This window comes from Patella vulgata, chromosome 6 (assembly GCF_932274485.2).
Source record: "Patella vulgata chromosome 6, xgPatVulg1.2, whole genome shotgun sequence".
In the NCBI taxonomy this organism is placed as follows: Eukaryota; Metazoa; Mollusca; class Gastropoda; family Patellidae; genus Patella; species Patella vulgata.
The window spans coordinates 54,565,484-54,586,366 of record NC_065884.2 but is presented as its reverse complement, the minus strand read 5'-3'; the positions used below and the strand labels follow the sequence as shown (position 1 = coordinate 54,586,366).

Sequence of the window (20,883 nt, the reverse complement as noted above, 5' to 3'; positions counted from 1 at the left end):
ATTCCCGAGGAATTATCAATAATATTAATAATTCCTCGGGAATAGTATGCACAATCAAATCCATTCAAAGTATAGTATATTTCTCCGGAAATGAATCATTTCTAGGAAATTCGTACCTTGCTGTTTTCATAAAAGGTTGCGTTGACAAATAATTAACATATTAATAATGTGGAGCTTGGTCTAAAAAGCTATTGGATATCTGAAGGAATACGCGGATCTAGTATGGAGATAGTAAGGGGGTATAATGACTAATCTCGACTGGTCCATGCTACGGAACCCTATTGCGGCCATTTTATAGTCTCGACTTAATTGGTGCATAAAAGTAGCTTGCTTGATAGACTATGCCGTAATTTAAAGCCGTGCTATGTCGCCAGAATGGACGGCCACGAAGGGATGTGGCAAAGTAATTAACAAATTTGCTGCTGTCCTTACATAATGTCAGCTGTCACAGTTTTACTATATAAATATGTATAAATTATAGTATGGTGCCCATCTCTATACAATGATATTATTTATGAATGGTATCAGGACAGGCGAAAAGTACTTTATAATGTTATTAAATCAATGTTGAAATTAGTTTGTGTCGGCACACCTTTTATCTTTACATCGTTTATCGTGAAGCAAAGTCGTGCAGCTTTAAGGTTGTGCCAAAATGTTGGATATATATTTATTATATATAGCTATGGCTTTTAGCAAGATTATATTTTACTGCAAATGAATTAATGGAATTTGGTTATTAACAACAATTGTGTTTATGTTTGCCAACTATAGGACATGTCATTGATATCGACTATTTCAATCTATTCAAATGCCGCAAATGGAGCAGATAGTGATGTGTTTTGGTCGTTCGATTGAACTAAAAAAACAGAGTTTGTATATGATCGAATTCTAGGCAGGATCGGCGGAAATGAACCTGACCATGAGGGGGAGGGGGAGGGGGTGGAATCCAACCTAAAGTGATATTCAAAATGTGAATATTATCATACCAATAACCATATCTGTAACTGTAACCACAATAATTCTAAATACAGGGCCAATGTACCCTGCGTATGTTGTTACGACTTCACAAAGTTGCCTGGGTTTTATATTTCATAAATTCTTTGCTAATACAGAATGATTAAAATGAAATAAGCGTACATCATTACATAAATCGATGCACATTTGGTTTCAACTTCAACTTCAATGACATACCCCACAAAATCCTCTGTTGGACATAGCGTGAAGGTGCTTGGCATATTTCAACCGTTCAGCGTTGATTGCCTTTATTATTTCGATGCTTATTGGAAGTTTGTTTGTGACATGGCCGTCATATCAACTAAAACTGAAAACATGACATGAAAAAATAAATTCTTTATTAATCAGTTACTAAGCATGAAAGAAATGAAATTTAATAAAGCCTCTGCAGCAACCGGGGGTCAAAAGTTATTTTGTATAACAGACAAAACAATTATTAACCTTAATTGACGAGTGTGCACAGAACTTCTAACAAATACTTATATTTATTTTCTACATTTCACGAAATTTGTTATTTATAAAAGGGCTTTCCTTCATTGAGATTTCTTTTAGCACAACGCCAATAATGAATCACATCAGTCTGATACAACGTTTAAGAACCTGGGGCCTGTTTCACGAAATTTTAACTAAGATAAAATCCAAATTTTAGTAATTTGATTGGATAATATTAGATTGATTTTAGTGCTTAACCAATCAAAATTGAAGTATCTTCTAAAATTTGGATTTTATCTTTAGTTAAGATTTCGAGAAACAGGGCCCAGGACCACATTTTTCTCCAGTTCCTTCCCTTATTTATTGTTTGTTGTCTGTGTATATTCTGCCTGTACGTAGGTTTGTCGTGTAACTGTTCGTTCGTGGTGCGGCCTGGCCCTACACTTACTATTACGATAATTATTTCTGTTATCACTCGTCACTTCAGTTAGTTTAAAGAAGGACAACTCACTCGTGTTTTCCCTTTCTTGAAAGCTTCATAACGCATCTATGGTAGCAATGATCTCTGTGTTAGAATTATGTTTGGAACGCGTTTATCCAGTTCTATCACATGTGATAATGACTGAATCCAATATTGTCCTTCATTTTCTACTCTGGAATGCAGGACCTATCTTTAGTGCATGTTGCAGATGGTTCGAAGGCTACAAAACAGTTAGAATTTCTTAAAACATTAGAATATGTTTCTTTGGGGTTGCTGTAATTGCGAAATTCTTCCTTGCTTCGACATCTTATCCATGCTTTCCAATTCTCCATAACGTCCACATAATTACAAATGGCGCAATATTTATTTTGGTAGGTTATATTAGTGCGTAGATCTGTTACTGGATTGATGTTTGTCCACTGCAAGGGTGAATTCAAACAATTATTCAAACTACCAGTTTGGGAAAGCGTGCCCATTTAAAGCTGTTTTTGGTTAGAATACAACTTGACTTAACGAACGATTGACATATTGGTTCTGGATTGGTAGCATTGTTCATCACAATAGCAAGGTGTACAGTTAGAGTTGGCATTTATTTAAATCAGTTTAATAAACCGTTCCTGGCACGCTCTTCTACAGTACCGAGTATGAAGATTCATAACCGAGGATCCTTTGACATTTGCTTAATACTTCTTTTTGATGTACTGATTCAGAATCCAATGGGGGTTGCAATAAATTACACGAAACTATATGAGTTAGGTACAGATATTGCAAACTCATATAATTCATCGAAGTATCGTACCCATTTTAATTTGCTTTTATTTGATTAATTTTTAAAATTATAAAGGATCTAAATAAATTGCAGGAATCAGTTTTAAAAGCTACTTATTTTAGACAAACTGTTTAATTTATAAAAGCATGGTTTAGACAACAGCGATAGTTCTTTTTATATGTCGATAGCAAATGCAAGATATTTTCCATCCTTCCACATATTTATCTTGTAAATGCCATTGAACTTCTTCAAGACATTGTGTAATTTACAAAACCAAACCTTTAAGAACCATCCAGGTTATACATAATACGGGAAAATAAACCTATTCAGCAAACCTTCCGCATGATTCACATACTATATGAACTATATTTGATCAACATAGATTTTTTATTATAAAAATAAAACAACCATTTATACATAATATCACTTAACAAAGTGGTGATCATAATTGACGCATTGTAAGTTTGATTAAATGGTCGTATTTATTATTTACAATAATGGCATAAAATAATGAATACAATCAATAAATGTATTACTAACAAACACTCAGTATTTTGTGTACTGAATGGGATACAAATTGCATTGTCTACTGTGGTATAAAATTTGTCCTTTGGCTAATTGCACGATTTATTGATTGCTCGTCAGTAAATTTACAATGCTATGTTTTTGTTTGTAGATTAGTATTTAATCATGGATAGTAAGTTTGGGAAAGAATGAAATCGGTTTTCTGAATACTTAACCAACAAACAGAGAGGAAATCAAAACCAAATGTGATGCAGTTCATTCTGCTTTAGTACTGCATCATTTAAATCAATCTCAGTATATAGAACAGAGTTCATTCTAGTTCAGCATTCATTGTAGCACAAATCAGAAATGTCCTCGATACTGGTTGTTTGAATGAAAAATACCCCCCCCCCCTCTAAATTATCAAGGCGAATTACTGCGTATAAATAAAACGGTGTTCTGTTTTGTTTTTTTTCATTTTTGTGCTCAATGATCTTCCTCAACTCAAATCTTTATTGACACATAACTTCAAGAAATTCTGCACACATGACTATCACACCATTTTCAAACGTCATATTTTATGGAAACATATATTATTCCTGAAACATATAAAACAATAGAAAATCAGTCCTGAATTAAATAAACACCGTTTTCGGGTATCCCAGGCAATGACAGTATGGGCAATTTTGTTTTCTTTTTTGGCAGGCTCATTCATCAATGTTAGGGACTTATTCAGGTGGAACTTTTAAATCGCGCTTTGATCAAATTCTGACTAGCATGTTCTGCTTAATAGTAAGTCATTAATAAGAAGAAATCGCTTGAAAATATAATGAGGGTGTCGAAAATAGTAGCTGAAATCTATCTAATAAACAGGAATTCTATGCCAAAATAGGCATTTGTTGACAACACGTCAGAACGGTATACATAGACACCGCTAGAATCCTAGACAGCACACAGTTTTACATGGTATTTTTGAGGATGTAATCATGAAAGGCAATTGTCTGAACAAAATAATAGAGTCCGAAAAATAACCAATGTTATTATGGAACTCCAGAAGCAAGGGAAGTTAATTTTTGTTGCCAAGAGTTACTCCTCTTTAGTCTCGGTTAACAGGTCAGAACTATTTCAATCAAGATTGACACTTCGGTTCAAAACATCGTATTAAGACGAATTTCTTGTCCTTTTAAAAAATCTCCAAAAAAATGGCTATGTACGAATAACATTTTCTTTCATAATTCATTTTAAATTTGTGGGAAAGCGAGGACGGCCCAATTCTATTGCGAATAGTTTGAAAAATGTACCCAAGCACGTGGCCAAATAACGACTTTTTAAACTTAATGTAAAAATGTTTCTTAAATAGTTCCGGGGAAACTCCCTAAATATTTGAGCTACAATATTGATAAACACGTTCCTGTTTCGTATTTAGAGGGGTTTTATTGTCCATTTGACCATGTTGAATTTTCCATTAAAATAACTCGACGCTGTCGCGTCTCGTGTTCTAATGATTCAAGCATGGTTAAATGCATCTTCAATAGAAGGTTTGATCTCGCCTTAACTACGTACATCTTATCAAGCCCTTCACGTAATACCCCGCATATTTTAGCACTAATTTCGATTGGGTACAAGCCCACCCTCACGCAAATGAAGTGATGACGCCACCCATATGAAGTGTAGGTGACACTAAACCGAGACGTGCTCGAAGTGAAAAATTTGATATCTGAAGTGTTCATTTCTACCACACTTCCGTAACAACACTTCAAATTTTCAATGAAATAAAGAAGGCAGAAATGATGTTGAAGTGAGGAAGAAGCCATGCCAAATATGCAAATTAGGCTTCTGAATCTGAAAAGATCGGTTAAAAACTGTAACTCCTATCAAATTCAATGTTTTTGGCTGTGGGGCATAACTCTGAACTCGAAAGCCAAATCTTCAGCAAAGAGGGGTTAATTCGGGCATGGGAAATGTTGGCGTAAAAAACTGAGAATTCTAGAGGATCCAGAAGTTAAAAACAATGGATCGTACAATCAGGTGTAATATTCTAGGAAGATACGGTTCAATATATGCCAAAATCCTCTGGATGGCCCACATGCTAAAAACCCAATTTTATCACAATATAAGGGTCCATAATTCATGAGGTTAGAGTCCAAAATGAATCCGATCCCAGATGATTTGAATATAAATATACATTTAAATTTCATTAAAATCGGATAATTGTGACGAGTAGAGTTGTCCACAAACAAATTTCACCGGAGGTACATCTGGACGGACAGGGGCAGGTGTTTTGTAATTTGGATAGCGCCAGGCTATAATCCATTACAGTTTACACATTTCATGTGTTTTCTTGCATCTTGAACACACCATATTCAACCCACATTCAATGTTGCTATTAATCACCTCCACACCTTATTCGACCACATTCATAGGTGCTGTTATTCTGGTTTAATTAACCTGAAATCAAAACAAAAAAAATGTTCAGTTAAAGATGCATTCCGAAAAAAGTAATTATAGGGAGATTATTTCGAAGAAGATATGGTAAGTTTGGATATGGAAAGTAGAGATTGGACAGTTGACCCTACTCCTCATCACATACAACTAAGGAATCGAAACCATGCCAGTTAACTCAATGACAGACATGAGCTAACCAGTCGGCCATCCAACCCCCCAGATTCCCATGGAAACACTAAGAGACACAGTGAAAACAAGCAGATGCCATGCAAGATACACCCACATTTTGTAAGCGGTGGACAGAGAACAAGCCAAAAAAGCGATTTAAGTTTCATCAAAATTGGATAACAATTGTGATCTCTAGAATGTGATTTGTACAATCAGTCGCCATAATCCATAAGTTTTGGTCCATATGCCCGAATATTCTAATGAACCGAGATCTTTGGGATATAAACATACATTTCAAGTTTTATCATAAAAATTGTAACTCTAAAGGGTCCACAAGCTAAAAATGCAATTTTTCATACGATCAGGGGCCATAATCTATAAGTTATGGTCTAATATGCATGAATATTGAAAGGAAATGAGATCCAGGGAGTTACGACCCAATATGATCGAATATTGAAAGGATCTGGGATCTTTGGGTTATATACATACATTTTAAGTTCTAAATTGCGACCTCTAGATGGGTCCAAAACCTTGGCTATTTTGTTAGGCAATTTCAGTCTATTTTTCACGAAATTTGAGCTCAACTGTTATTAAGATGTAACGGTGATATAGTTGAACTGTTTTTTTTTAAATCAGATAATAATTGTGATTCCTGAAGGTTTCACAAGCTCAAAATGTGATTTTTTCAATACAATCAGGTGCTATAATCCATGAAGGAAAGGGGATTATCTTTTTAGATCAGATGGGATGATTCTTCTCAAAGATGCGGGTATGAGTTACATGTATAGTGAGAAAAAGATACAATTTAATGGCAGTAATTTACGAACAATCCCCATACTTACTTTAACAAGGGGTTGCCATACATGATACGCCCACATTTTGCAAGAGATGGACAGAGAACAAGCTCAAAAAAGGAAGTGATTTTTCGTACAATCAAGGGCCATAATTCAGGAAGTTACGATCCGATATGCATGAATATTGAAAGGAACCATCCTTAGAGTATAACGGTGATATATTCAAACGTTTTTTTAAATCGGATAATAATTGTGACCTCTAGAGGGACCACAAGCTATCAACGTGATTTTTCGTACAATCAAGGGCCATAATTCAGGACGTTATGGTTCGATATGCGCGAATATCGACAGGAACTGAAATCTGTGGGTTATAAACATGCATTTCAAATTTTATCAAAATCAGATGAAAATTGTGACCTGCAGAGGGTCCACAACCCTGATACGCAATATTTTGACACTATTTGCGAATGAGGGCTGGCCATTTTATGTCGGTTTCAGTCCGATTTTTACGAAATTCGAACTCAACCATCCTTAGGGTGTGACAGTGATATATTCACACGTTTTTTTAAATCGGATAAAAATTGTGACCTCTATGGGGTTCACAAGCTAAAAACGTGATTGTTCGTACAATCAGGGACCATAATTCGGGAAGTTATGGTTCGATATGCGCAAATATCGAAAGGAACCGAGATTTGTGGGTTATAAACATGCATTTCAAGTTTCATCAAAATCAAATGAAAATGTAACCTCCAGAGGGTCCACAACCCTGATACGCAATATTTTGACACTATTTGCGAACGAGGGGCGGCCATTTTGTCTGTCAGTTTTGGTCCGATTTTTACGAAATTCGAACTCAACCATCCTTAGGGTGTAAAAGTGATATATTAACACGTTTTTTTAAATCGGATAAAAATTGTGACCTCTATGGGATCCACAAGCTAAAAACTTGATTTTTCGTACAATCAGGGGCCATAATTCAGGAAGTTATGGTCCGATATGCGCGAATATCGAAAGGAACTGAGATCTGTGGGTTATAAACATACATTTAAAGTTTAAACCAAATTTCACGAAATTTGAGCTCAACTGTTATTAAGATGTAACGGTGATATAGTTGAACGTTTTTTTTTAAAATCAGATAATAATTGTGATTCCTGAAGGTTTCACAAGCTCAAAATGTGATTTTTTCAATACAATCAGGTGCTATAATCCATGAAGGAAAGGGGATTAACTAAGGCCTATATTTTGCTAAGACAAATATGGATAACAGACCACAGGAGTGGATGACGGAAATATACGACTGTATTAAAATGTGGATGCATACAAAGGATTACCTTCCATTGACTGTAGTCAACATTGTTAGTGCTGGTACAGGGCGGCATTAAAATCTTCAATGACTGATTTATACCAAATACTGTATACAACAGCACTTATTATTTGTCTTTCCATCATTCATCCATCCGGGTCACAAGCTCGCCATCTGAAAACATAAAATTATCTTTTTAGATCAGATGGGATGATTCTTCTCAAAGATGCGGGTATGAGTTACATGTATAGTGAGAAAAAGATACAATTTAATTGCAGTAATTTACGAACAATCCCCATACTTACTTTAACAAGGGGTTGCCATACATGATACGCCCACATTTTGCAAGAGATGGACAGAGAACAAGCTCAAAAAAGGAAGTGATTTTTCGTACAATCAAGGGCCATAATTCAGGAAGTTACGATCCGATATGCATGAATATTGAAAGGAACCATCCTTAGAGTATAATGGTGATATATTCAAACGTTTTTTTAAATCGGATAATAATTGTGACCTCTAGAGGGACCACAAGCTATCAACGTGATTTTTCGTACAATCAAGGGCCATAATTCAGGACGTTATGGTTCGATATGCGCGAATATCGAAAGGAACTGAAATCTGTGGGTTATAAAAATGCATTTCAAATTTTATCAAAATCAGATGAAAATTGTGACCTCCAGAGGGTCCACAACCCTGATACGCAATATTTTGACACTATTTGCGAATGAGGGCTGGCCATTTTATGTCGGTTTCAGTCCGATTTTTACGAAATTCGAACTCAACCATCCTTAGGGTGTGACAGTGATATATTCACACGTTTTTTTAAATCGGATAAAAATTGTGACTTGATTTTTCGTACAATCAGGGGCCATAATTCAGGAAGTTATGGTCCGATATGCGCGAATATCGAAAGGAACTGAGATCTGTGGGTTATAAACATACATTTAAAGTTTAAACCAAATTGGATAAAAATTGTGACCTCAACAGTGTTCACAACCTAAAAACGCGATTTTTCGTACAATCATGGGCCATAATCCATGAAGTTACAGTCCGATACATGCTAATATTAATATCGAAAGGAACCGAGATCTTGGGGAGATAAACCTATATTTCAAGTTTCGTTGAAATCGGATAAGAATTCTGACCTGTAAAGTGTTCACAAGCAATTGTGGACGGACGGACAGGGGCGATGACAATATACGTCCACATGAAAATGTAGGCGTATAAAAAGGATCGGGGAGCGACATTAAAAGTTAACTGGAGATTTTTTATCAGACTACATAAACAATCCGACCTATATGACTTAATTATCCCACAAAGCAAAATTGATGCAATTTGTACATTTGGGCAATCAGTTTCATTTTCAGGCAAGTGAAATCATTGAACTACTTGCCCTAAGAAGTTAATGTTGAGTTAGGAATGTGTCATGTTTTATTTTCCAGCAACAATCCCAAGCATAATAATTTAATGTCTACTTTTATGCACCCACCAGACTAATGAATACAGATATATGCCATACAGTGACCTATAAGGAAAATTTGGGCCAGAACCACTCCGCTAAAGCCTACTATATTGAATTCTGTCAAGGGTTCTTTTACACCAATGTTTACACTGGACCTTGTGTTTTTTGTACCATCTAATTCTGAACAACTGGATACTGTCCTTGCCAGGCCCTCCCAGTCCCACCACGCTGACAAGGGAAAACCGCTCGAGAACTTTCTTGGCAAACCAAAGACCTCTTGGTTAGGGTGCCTGCGTCTTACTAAGCCTAATCATTTACAGTCTTCTAGGCTAAATTTGACCTGTGAAGAAAGTTTTCTTAAAAATCAATTTAAATATTACCTACACATGTGTAAGGTAATGAGTGTCATACACGTCTTTGAATTCTTTACTTTAAAATTAGAATTTTTATGAAAAAAAAGGGAAATGAGGTTGAATGAAGATGAACATACGCTATGCAGTGGCCTATGACCATATGAGGGTTTCTGTTGCTTTGAGGGAAGTTTTGTTTGGACCGCAGAGTTGCAGCCTTTTATAACAAATTCCAACTGCCAAGGGTTCTTTTACGTGTCCTCCATGTCCAAGAGACCCTGGTTTTCTTCCTATCTGAATCTGACATGGAGAAATCATGCCAGGAATTTCTGAGGAACTTACTTGGCAACACTGGGATCGAAACCTGAACTGTAACAGTGGTGAGGGTGGATTCCATGTGATTTCTACTCGAGAAATTATTCAATATTGCGACCATCGGAATAAAAGGTTGAAAGATTTAAATTTACGGGCCATTAGCTGCCTTTAAACTACAAGGAATTAGGGAACGTATGATTATTGGACAGCAGTACTGAGGGGTAATCTCTATAACTGACTTTCAAATTCTCAGGCCGCCCAACCATGTATCAACCTCAAGAACCATTGAACTAACGGATTTCAGATCATCGGCCCATGTAGGGGTGACAGAATAAGTTTACTTCAATTTACCATCTTGTCTAGACATATTTTTCACATACCGGCACTGGTGGATTATTAATTTACAACCTCTGAAAAAAAAATAAAGACGAAATAAATTCACCTTTTTTTCAAGTACCGGTACAGTGTACCGCAGTTTAAATTTACCGAAAACAACTTTAATCATTCAAAATGAATGCCAGTTAACTCGTCCACACAAAAAGTCTAGTTATGTCGTCCACAAATATCGAAATACATGTACACTGGTTTATTAGTCGTTGACACACCCATGGCGCCTCAATTCGACAATGGCAATGATATGCCATGAAAATGAAATGAATAAATCAATTCTCTGCATAGATCTAGTTCAAATTAAACTGAAGAATTTTCTGGGACAAATCTTCAAATTATAAATAATTCGGTGTACTTCATCAATCAATGAAATAGGCATTTCGTCGACGCCATGCCATGCATGACACTAAATCCAAATTGTGTGTGACTCGTGAGTCATAATCACACTAAACTTGTTTTTACGCGATTTTCAGCAACTTAGACATTTTGTTAGTGACAAATTGTAACTGATCATTAAATTGGCTAGCAATAACAAAAACCTGGTCTTTACAACAATTAAAACTTGTTGTTGTTCTTAGCGTTTAACGTCCGCTTCCACCGAAGGTGATATCGCAGACAAGTTCATTTTAATGATCTTAGCGCACGCACCTTTGCTGTGGGAGGAAACCGGAGTACCCGGAGTAAACCCACGAGGTTGAGAAGGCGCCCCTATCTCCAAGCCACATACGCTCACACCTGGGATCGAAACCACAGCCGCAAGCCAGAGGTGACCGGCCAACTAGAGGTCGAAGCGTGACACTCTAGACCACTAGGCCATCCCAACCCCCCTACAATAACTTACCTTAAATTGTTTTTTTATCAGGGCCAATCGATCAAGTTAGCGAAAATAAAAAGATGGCGGATAACATGAGACGAAGGCTACGATTGGATTAAATTTCACTTACGTCATTGTTGACCAATCCTAGCGATCTTTAGAAAATACAAGTAAAAAAAAAAGAAATTTTAAAATCATTTTTTACTACCGGTATCATTAACATAAATTCTTATGTTTGTGTTTGGTTATAAATCTATTTCCTAAAAAAATGTTGAATTATGTATCAAAACATTGTTTTCCAATATCTTAACAACTTTCATGAACTAGGCTATATTTCGCTTGAGATTTGTAGGCCTAAGGCCTAATGTATTAATTATCTCACATCTGGGTCACAGTAGTAACGCCAACAAAAATAAATAGGTCAACAATATTTTTAAATACTTGATCGCCATTTTGATAATACTAGATAGGCTAATTTAATTACAGCTAGACCTACAATTAAAAATTTAGTTTAAGATGTTGTAGGCCTACATCTCTATATATTTATTTTAAAAACAACTTAAAAACACATATTTAAACAGGATTTTTCCCTGTTGTATTAATAGTAGCCTATTTTATAATACAACTGGTTAACAATAACATTGTTTTTTTGTATTGTCACTCTGTAAGTTCCCCTGAGCACTATAAATATGCTGTAATAATAATAATAGTATAATATTAATAAACAGAAATAATAATAATAATAAGCAAATTTTAGCAATGTCTAAATGTCAACATTTTTTGTAATCTTTTTACATTTCTTCCAAAGCAAATGTTAATTATTGTATCAAAACATTGTTGTTCAATATTTTAACTTTTCATGAATTATAGTTTCTGAAATTTTGATGTCATTGAAAATATGATAGGTGTCCGTGTAGGGCCTACTAGGGCCTACGTAGGCCTAGGACTGTTTTTTTTTTTTAAATGACAGATTCTCGCAATTTTAATATAGACTATAGACCTACTTAATGTCTTTTTGAGACTAACATATGGTTCAATTTTATTTCAATAATTTGCACATGCACGTAGGGGTCTTTAGCAGTGGGAGGAAACCGGAGGACCCGGAGAAAACCCACAAGGTTGGACAGGCGACTACTCCTTGTCACGTAACTGGGGAATCAAAACCATGCCAGTTGACTCAATAACAGACCTTACGATACAACGCGCTCACGCTAACCATTCAGTCATCCAAAACCCACCCCCGGTATTATCAAAAGTTTACATAGGTGTATTGGAAGGTTAATTATGGTATCAAAACCCAATTTTGTCAGCATCCATAACAAATTTGGTCAAATACTGAAAGAGAAATTTTCAATAGGGTCTACAGTAACTTTTTACTTTACAAAACTAAATTTGTTTTGAAACTGTATATATCAAACCACTTTAAAAGTACATGTCGTACAATTTCTTTTCACTTTAATAAATGTAATATAATTTTAAACGACATCTAAAAAAATTGTCTCTAACTGAAACAATTCTGGTTCTTACAAGTATATTGAATAAAATCCAGCTTGTCAGATCAAAAAAAATTCTTGCTTGATATTGGGAGACACTGTGGCTCAGTGAGAGAGAGAGAATGGGTTTTAACGTCCACTCGTCCACTCGACACAAACTAGGTCATTTCGGTACTAACATATGGTTCAATTTTATTTCAATAATTCGCTTGCGCGTAGGAGTCTTTAGCAGTGGGAGGAAATCGGAGGACCTGGAGAAAACCCACGAGGTTGGACAGGCGAACCTACTCCTTGTCACATACAACCGGGGAATCGAAACCACGCCAGTTGACTCAATGACAGACTTTATGATACAGCGCGCACGTGCTAACCATTCGGCCATCCACCCCCCCTCAGTGAGTGAGACGTTGGCACACTAGCCGAGTCGTCCCATGTTCGATCCTGTCATTGCACAGGAAAGCTTTTCTAGATTTTACGCCTTGGTTCCCCCTTTCAAGTGGTGCAGGACATAGGGCCTGGCAAGAAGAGAGAGAAATGAAGTTTAATGTCCACTCTACACAAACTACGCTATAGCAGGACTAACACATGGATCAATTTTATTTCAATTATTTGGCTGTAGGAGTCTTTTGCAGTGGGAGAAAACCATGGGGACCAGGAGGAAACAGTTGTATAGTCGAGCGGATGGCACAACAACAAACAAAACGACATCACACATGCACATGGCGTGTATGTAAAAGTTGGATTTTGAAATAAGATAAGGCCTTAGTGCCTCATTGCACACTGTATGGCGTATGTAATGGGTGTCTTTTTTGAAGGTTTTTTGATAATAAGAGCATGAGTAATTCTTTTTTGTTAAGAATAAATTCTTCAATTATCCCAGGTTGGATCCCGGCATATCAACAAAATTAATCAGTATTTCCGGAATAATTTACCATTGACAGTGGTGTCGGACAGAGGAAATGAAATGAAATGAAATGGGGTTTAACGTCCTACTCCTATACTGGGCTAATGAAGACAGGCATACGCCATACAGTGTGCTATGAGGGAAATTTTGCCCGGGCAGCGGCACTATCGCCTACTCTTATATCGAATTCCAACTGCCAAGGGATCTTTTACATGCATTCCAATGTATACACGGGACCTCGATTTTTCGTCTCATCCGAAGGACTAGACAGCTGTCCTTGTCAGGCCCTCCGTCCTGCATCACTGACAAGGGGGAATCACGCCGGAAAATCTGGATGAACTTTCTCGGCCAATGCAGGGATCGAACACCCGACCTCCAGGCTAGCGAGCCAGCGTCTTACCCACTTAGCCACGTGATCCCCTGTCGGCTATAGGTCCTGGCAAGAAACAGCATCTAGTTGTTCATACTGTTTATATAGCACCGCTGTCTGTGCATTCTCCAAAATTGTCTGACAGATTATTCCCCGGTTTCAGCAGATGGAGCAGAAAAACAGGGCATTATAACCAATCATTCAATTTGTCACTTGCTAATATAGGGGAGCCACAGTGGCTCGGTGGATAAGAAGTTTGTTTTACTAACTAGGCCTATAGTGGCTCTGTGAGTAAGACATTGGCTCGCTAACTTAGAAATCCCAAGTTTATTATGATTTTCTGGTGTGGTTCCCCATTGTTAGCGGTGCAGGACGGAAGGCCTGGCAAGAGACAAAGTAATGGAGTGCACATAAAAGAAATGAAATGAAATGGGGTTTAACGTCCTACTGTTCTGCTCCTAAACTGGGCTATAGGCCGTGGGCCGAACCAGATAAATATGATTTTTAGCTGCAAGTTTTTGGTGAGGAGGAAATCTCATCATAATTAAATCAAATAATGTTATTTATGATTAAATCAACATTGTTTTCCCAAAAAAGTATGTTTGCTACTTAGAAAATGCTATTTTAAAGTGACTTAATTTTAACCAATCAGAAGGCAGCATCAGGCCTGAAAACTGTCGAGCCCGAGCCTAACAAAGATGGCCGCGCCCATGCTTGAATGTTGTTGTCATATCACTGACTGCACAGATGAGCCAATTTTACCTGTTTCTGATGTATCCTGGGGAAGGATATGTGAGTGTATGACTTTGTGGGCTTCTCTAGACGGAAAGGAAAAAGAAATAGCTTGTGTATTTAATTCTACTTCCTGTGACACTAGTGGTTTTCACAGAGTTTTCTATCAACGTTTCACAAATAAGAAACGAATTGAACAGTAGGGCTATGAATGCTGTGACGTCATCGTGGCTAATTTTCCTCGATGGCGTCAAAAATCCGGACACGTATTACAAAACACTAATTTGTAAGCAGATGTCTCTACTTAAAATTATAATGATTTATATGGTATGAATCAGAATTGAATTAGCCTTTCAATGGTGTTATTTATATTTTGGTACGCTAATTACCTGCCGAGAAATCGTCCGTTGAAAAGCGTATACGGCTTATCGAGGGATTTTCTCGCCGTAAAATTTTGTGGCACACAGATTTTTACGATTTTCGATTTTTGTATGCTATTTTTAGTCGTTTCGTAGCTAATGGGGATGCATCGCAGAACCAAATTTCCTGTCCAATCAAAAAGAGGAAATCCTAAAATTATTTATACCGTTTGCGCCCGATTTCTAACCGAATTAGAAGCCAAGATATGCCAAATTGAAGGAAAAAATTGCTTTTTAATAATATTTAGAAAAGAAAATTTTTACACGCGCACGCGGATTTGTGAAGACGAATATGTTTTCTACAAACTGCAAAAAAAATTATTCTAAAATATTAATAAATAAATAGCTACGAAGCTAATATGTGAGTGAGGGGTAGTCCTCAATTCTCGAGACAAAATCCAGGGGGCGTGGCCGCGCTACGTATCTTCGCGAGATTTTCAAGGACGTATCCACAGAAGAAGATTGTGGAGCATTATGTAAGTTTTCAAATGTAGAATTCGTCTTAATCTAACTTAATCGCAAAACGATGTTGGAAATTCATTTCTCCACTTTATAAAACGGTTCCTATTGCATTTTTGCAATGGCTGTTGGTGACAAACGGTAAACCAGCATGTCTCATTCGAAATGCAGGAGCCGTTAGAAGTTGATGTAGTCCTATTCAACCAGTTTATGACGTGTATGTCTGTCTACAGTAAAACAGAAATAAAAACGTCTGGATGGTACAGTCTTCTGCTTCAATCAGCAGTTGTCATTGTTTTGTAATGTATGCCTATCTTAGTAGCTAGTTTGATTTTGATGAATGCAATGTTTCAATTTTTTTTTTTTTTTTTTTTAGCTATAGAAGTCTTGATCTTGTCACTGTCAGTTTTCTTGTTTAATTCTTGTTGATGCTGGTAAGTTTACTTATAGGTAGGTCTTCTTAAAATAGCAGCATTGATTGAATGAAAATTTTAATGTTTTAAAGTCTAATTTAAATTAATTTTAATTAGATCTAGACGACATTAAAATTTTCATTCAAATTTGAATCAAAATATAAAATAAAAAATCAGTACGACAGAAGACTAAATGATCTACTGTCTTTTGATTTTGATCAATAGGCCTACAATTAAAAGACATGTTAAAATATTTTTTTTTTTTTTTTTTTAGCTATAGACTATAGAAGTCTTGATCTTGTCACTGTCAGTTTTCTCGTTTAATTGTTGATGCTGGTAAATTTACTTACAGGTTGGCCTACTTAAAATAGCATCATTGATTGAATGAAAATTTTAATTTTAATTAGATTTTACATTAAAATTTTCATAAAATATAAAATCAGTAGGCCTACGACAGAAAACTAAATCATCTACCTACGTAGTAGGCTACCTATTTATAGTACGCGTAAAGACGTTAGCAGCAGACTTACACTTAGTAATATTTTAGTAGGCCTATTATGTATCTGCATACATGTAGGCCTATGTGGGGAGTATTGTTGAGCGGGAAAATTTCTCAAAATCTCCCAGTCTTACCTCTTAAGTGTTTGTGAATCTCAGAGAAAAGCAATTAACCGTCTTTTGTATGATTGTTTCATGTCTTTTTTTTTTTTTTTTTCAGAAATATTCTGCATCCTGTCTGATGATCCTTTTGATGGACAAAATCCATTTTAATGACAAAGGAATGAAAAAATACTATCATAGCAATCGTCGTGTGTGTTTATCTTCATAATTGTTCCTTATATCGTGTTTTATTGTAATAGGTTTCTTGTGTGTGTTGTCTTTGCAACTGTTGTCCTGTTTAAATCTGCCGAGGCCGGTCCCATGCAAGCACGAGCTGTGAAAGAAGGAGGGTTGAGAATAGGGCTACAAAAACCTACAACGTAAAACAACATTTTGTGGCCGTAAAAACCCCACCAAAATAAACAGTAAAACTAAAAGGATATATTGCAATTACTTAAGTGAACAAATCAGTAAAATAATCATTAGTGTGATGCTTTGATTCAGTACTATTTATACAGCACAATTTTATATAAATATTGCACTTTATAATTATATGTAAAATTAGTTTGCTAGTGGATTTGTAAAATCTGTTGATTTTATCCTTAATGTCACAAGGGTCACTATCATTACTAAAATGCAGTAAATAGAATGACGGATATTGTAAATATTTTAATTTGACAGACAAAAAATGGAATTTAAATGATTATAATGTTACTTAGCATGTTCACTAAGCATCCACCAAAGATGATCAGTTTTGTATAAAATATTCAGAATCTTACAGATTTTTTCTCAGATTAATGATATTTGTGGTCTAAGGGGAGTGAACTCTGCCCTATTACCTCCCTTTGATTCCTAAATGCTAATACATCATTGCATGACTTTTCTATCACAGAAAATACATTTAAACATGATACTTTTTGATTTTTTTTAAAATTCTAAGTTATATTTGTCTTGTCTGTTATTACTGTAATGGTTTAAGAAGTGAAAAAGTGTTATTTTTGAATTGCTGTTTAGATTTGCTTCAGTTTGATATGTTGGATGATGACATTTGTTCAGTTTTTTGTTTTTTTGGTTTGCGATAAAATAGTTTGTGGACGCTGGTGGCAGCCATCTTGGAATTGTGGCAGCCATCTTGAATTTCAAAATGGCCAATATCGACTAATAATTTTTTTTAGTAAGGTTTGATTCAAGATTTTTTAATGAATAAACCACTTATTTTTTTTACATATATAGACACTTATAAACTCCATACTAGATTATATAATGGTGGCCATCTTGGATTCAAATATGGCTGACATCACCTAATTTGCATATTTGCATCACCATGATTCTTATTTGGTTAGATGTTGTATTAATTGTTAATTATTCTGTAAATGTAACAGGAATTTGAATATAAATAGTTACGATTTCAACAATATTACGCATTTTTTGTTCTTAATTTATTCAAAATGGCCGACATCGTGGTCGACCTATGTTTTTTTTTTCGTCATACTTTAGAGTATCGATTGGGCGTGCGTTGTGCCAATTTTCAGCAAGATCGGATATTTTGTCCAGGTATTATGCATTATTATGTGCTTCTGATCCATTGTTAATTCCTGAATTTTGTGCCATTGACCCGTGTGACCTTTCAGTCTATTTTAAATTGCTTGAGACTTTCTCTATAAGAGTCTATATAAAATTTTAGACAAAAAGTACCCCAATTCACCGAACATAAATGTCCATATCTTGGCTTCTAATAAAGATATCTCCAATCTGTAAACAGTTTTATGCTATTTAAATGTAGCTTTATCAAATAGGCTTATTTGTAAATAAATCCATTAATAAATAAATTTTGCATTCATAGCCCTATGAACAGGGTGTTAAACGAAAAGATAAGGGGTGTTTAAGGTCTGCTGATAGCGACACCAATATCTCTGAAATTCCATCTTCCCCTAAAAAGTTAAAATGCATCCTGAGATCCTCATTAGGCAGGGATAAAGTTGTTGAGAGGCGTTCAAAACATGTATTACTTGAATTTCCTATGCTGTCACCCCTAAATACGAAATGATATCTCCCAGAGAGTGACGTAACCAGCTTCCATATTGGCGATTTTCTTTGCCAAAAGTTTTTGATATTTCAATTTTTCAAGAGAGCAGGCCTACTTGTTTTCATCGTTGTGATAATTAGTTGTGCAATGGATTTTATTTAACGGGAGTTGATTACAAACACACAGGTAAGTTTATAATAACCAAAGTTAAGTAGTTTAATTGTTCATAATCGACGAAATCCGTTTAAAATTTATGATGAATCAGACAGTTGTGTATTGTTTATAACACGAGGAGTGATATCTGACCTCAATACAAACTGGGTCCAGGTCACCAATCTGCAACAAAATACGGCTGTCGCCTTTCAATTCAGCAGCCTGCAAAAGTTTTTCAGCATAAGTTTCACATGTGACTAATGCCTCCACATTTCTCTTCAATGTTCTTTTGTCAATAATATTACCTTCCTCTTTTGGCATATAATGCATTCTTCTAGTAATACATGTTTTGAACTCCTCTCAACAACTTTATCCCTGCCTAATGAGGATCTCAGGATGCATTTTAACTTTTTAGGGGAAGATGGAATTTCAGAGATATTGGTGTCGCTATCAGCAGACCTTAAACACGCCTTATCTTTTCGTTTAACACCCTGTTCAATTCGTTTCTTATTTGTGAAACGTTGATATAGAGCAAAGCTCTAAAGCACCGCGCTTCGAGCAAAGCTCTTTTCCGGTAACACAGGAGCGTAATTGAAAAAGTCACCCACAGACTGTTGATTAAAAAAAAATTCAGACAGGAACCGCATACACTGGGCAAAACAGGCAATGCGCATGTCAACTTACCAAATCTCGCCCAAGCGAGATTACGTAACTAACAAAAATAATTCTACACACCAAATCTCGCCCAAGCGAGATTACGCGCCTCATAGAACTATTTCTATGACGCGTCTAATCAATGACGTCATATATTTTTTACGTCAATGAAAATAATTCTCACACCTCTTTGTTCTTTTTTTAAAAACAAAATTAATGTATAAAATTTAGATCTAAATAAAAATCACTTTTGAAAAACAAAATTATTTAACATTTTTTGTATCACTTGAGAAAATTAATTATGAAGGTTTTATATTTTGACAATAATCAGCTTCGCTCTACTCAGGCAATGCCTGTTACATATTAGCAAACTCTGTGAAAACCACTAGTGTCACAGGAAGTAGAATTGAATACACAAGCTATTTCTTTTTCCTTTCCGTCTAGAGAAGCCCACAAAGTCATACACTCACATATCCTTCCCCAGGATACATCAGAAACAGGTAAAATTGGCTCATCTGTGCAGTCAGTGATATGACAACAACATTCAAGCATGGGCGCGGCCATCTTTGTTAGGCTCGGGCTCGACAGTTTTCAGGCCTGATGCTGCCTTCTGATTGGTTAAAATTAAGTGACAAATTGAATGATTGGTTATAATGCCCTGTTTTTCTGCTCCATCTGCTGAAACCGGGGAATAATCTGTCAGACAATTTTGGAGAATGCACAGACAGCGGTGCTATATAAACAGTATGAACAACTAGATGCTGTTTCTTGCCAGGACCTCTGTCCGACAGGGGATCACGTGGCTAAGTGGGTAAGACGCTGGCTCGCTAGCCTGGAGGTCGGGTGTTCGATCCCTGCATTGGCCGAGAAAGTTCATCCAGATTTTCCGGCGTGATTCCCCCTTGTCAGTGATGCAGGACGGAGGGCCTGACAAGGACAGCTGTCTGGCGCACCTTATCGTTCTGGAGTTATCCCCCTTATCTGAAAAACTTGTTAACGCAATAGAGGCTACAATTTTGAACTGTCGCTTCTGGCGCACCTTATCGTTCTGGAGTTATCCCCCTTATCTGAAAAACGTGTTAACGCAATAGAGGCTACAATTTTGAACTGATTTTGTTTTTCAAATGTGGTGGGAAGCACTAGGATCTTTCGATTTTCAGTACTACGCAAACTTCTGTTCGAGAGTTACCCTCTTTGTCCGTATTTCTTTCAAATATGTGACGATGAGAGGACGAACCCTATCGATATTCAGCATCCTGTGACCTTCTGTTCTTTAATATACCCCCTTCCCCAACCGCTCCCTGAAAGCTTTGGGGTCATGAACTTTATTGATATTCAATGGTTAGCCATCTTCCATTCAGGAGTTATACTCTCCATTCTTTGAAAACCTTATTTTTCAGCAATATTTTTTAACTCGAA

General features: G+C 36.1%; 2 long non-coding RNA genes across 6 annotated transcripts; one reads left to right on the top strand and one right to left on the bottom strand.

Annotated features, from left to right (window-relative positions):
- Positions 1-1,405: 1,405 nt before the first annotated feature.
- LOC126823499 (uncharacterized) lies at positions 1,406-20,032 on the bottom strand. 4 transcript variants are annotated; one of them, XR_007681188.2, is made up of 4 exons: positions 19,935-20,032; positions 10,389-10,447; positions 7,939-8,084; positions 1,406-5,648 (listed from the first exon to the last, which is right to left on the bottom strand). It is a non-coding gene; the product is annotated as an uncharacterized LOC126823499 (long non-coding RNA). The 4 variants fall into 4 exon arrangements; XR_007681187.2 differs by lacking the exon at positions 19,935-20,032 and adding an exon at positions 11,269-11,875; XR_008788481.1 differs by lacking the exon at positions 19,935-20,032 and having other exon boundaries at positions 10,389-11,868.
- LOC130013117 (uncharacterized) lies at positions 14,935-18,048 on the top strand. 2 transcript variants are annotated; one of them, XR_008788483.1, is made up of 3 exons: positions 14,935-15,635; positions 15,995-16,052; positions 16,750-18,048. It is a non-coding gene; the product is annotated as an uncharacterized LOC130013117 (long non-coding RNA). The 2 variants fall into 2 exon arrangements; XR_008788482.1 differs by having other exon boundaries at positions 15,995-16,068.
- Positions 20,033-20,883: the final 851 nt, after the last annotated feature.